Genomic DNA, 1,796 nt, shown 5'->3' with positions numbered 1-1,796 from the left:
TTCCCCAGGCTGCCCTGCCCCTGAGCCCTGCGGACGTGGCTGTTGCTCATATGCGCTCTGTGTCACTTCGTGTCACTGCCGTTCCCTTCCCCAAAAGGGTTCCAGGGCCCACCTTCTCTTTCATTCTGATAGACTACATGGCAGGATGTTTTCCTCATCAGGACGATATCTTTTGTTTTGTTTTAAATGCTGTGATTGAGTCACCTTTTTCATTTTAGCTCAGGTATGGCTAGTTTTGACTTCTCCTTTGTTCCTGCTGTTTCTGTCCTGCACCAACCCCGAACAAAAACACAGGCCGCCGGGAGGCTCGGTGTCTCCCTGTGGGGCAGCCTGGGTCACCAGCCACTCTGTGCTCCGGGGACTCACAGAGTCGCAGTTAAACCCGGCTCCACACGGCCCCTTTGTGTGGCTCTCAGGAAGCATTTCTCTCTGAGCCTCAGTTCCTTTGTCTGTGAAAAAGGGAGCAGTTGGTAAGGACTTACGGTACACGTGGCTGTGTGCGCGCAGAGGCTGGTGGTCACTAGTGGTCATCTTTGTGTCTTTACTGCCTGCAGGCCGCTGTTAACTGAAGGACGTCAGTATCGTACATGTTGTTTTAGTTACTCTATTAGTAAGTTACTTTTAAAATTATACTTAAAGACTTCAATGAATACCTATGTGTACATTTATGTTCTTGTACCTGTATATTTCTGTGGAATGAATACATACAAAAGTATATCAATAAGTCCTTTCCTGTAAATTGTTATATGAACAAGACACGAAAGGAGTAAATGAGAATTTGGGTCTTTGACAAAATAACATCTCGGATGCGCCTGTGGGCACTGTGTTCGTGCGTCCAGGGGATTCCGACCCGGGGGTCTGTTTCCCTTGCTGTTCTTTCCCACTGGGGTGCTGATGTGTCCACAGCTTCTTAAGGTTAAAGTCTTAACATCTCTAGCCAGGAGGAGTTTATTCTGACTTTAAAGAAGTTCATTTTTATTGACTTGTGATCTAAGATTATGATATTCATGATTTATTTGTATTTATTTGGAATTTATTAAAGTTTGCTTTGTGGCCTTTGAAAAAATCATCAAAAGATGGTAAAATAATGTAGATTTTTCTAATTTACCCAAAGGAGTAAATTTTTTCTAGTTTTATTGAAAAACAACTGGCATACATCACTGCATGAGTTGAAGGCACACAGCATAATGCTTTGAATTACACACAGTGTGGAATGGGTTTGGCTCATACCCATCTTCTTAGTTTGTCCCTGGGCTGCGTCCTAGAGTTCCTTCAGTGGCTCTCTCTGTGAGTCAGACACGTGTCAGTGCCAGGGACATGGGTGAGAGGTAGGGGGAGGTGGGCGGTGCCTCCCGTGGGGCGGCTTCACCTGAGGTCAGCCAGCTCTGAAAGGCAGGCTCCCTCCCCCAAAGGGGCATATCCCCCACGCATCTCCACAGGCTCTCTTCATGTGACCCCAGGAGAGACTGTAGCAAGGAGACCCTCCTTGAGTCTCCTTTAGTCCCGTTGTCAATAAACACCGAGGACATGCCGGTGCCTCCCTTGAACAGCCCGCCACAGGTCCCACTGCAGCTGTGAGACCACCACCTGTGAGTGTCTCGAGACAGCTCCTCTCGCCCCCAGCACTGATGACACCCTGGGCTGGGTGTTCTTGGCTGTGGGGACTGTCATGTGCATTTTAGGATGTTGAGCCGGGTCCCTGGCCCACACCCATTAGATGTCAGCGGCATGTCCCTAGTTGTGACAAACCCATCCTTAGACATTGCTGAAGGTCCCTGCGGGTGGGAGGGTTAAAC

The sequence above is a fragment of the Sturnira hondurensis genome, unplaced genomic scaffold (genome assembly GCF_014824575.4).
Source record: "Sturnira hondurensis isolate 20B ecotype Veracruz unplaced genomic scaffold, ASM1482457v3 Scaffold0024416, whole genome shotgun sequence".
In the NCBI taxonomy this organism is placed as follows: Eukaryota; Metazoa; Chordata; class Mammalia; order Chiroptera; family Phyllostomidae; genus Sturnira; species Sturnira hondurensis.
Note: the sequence above shows the minus strand (reverse complement) of the source record.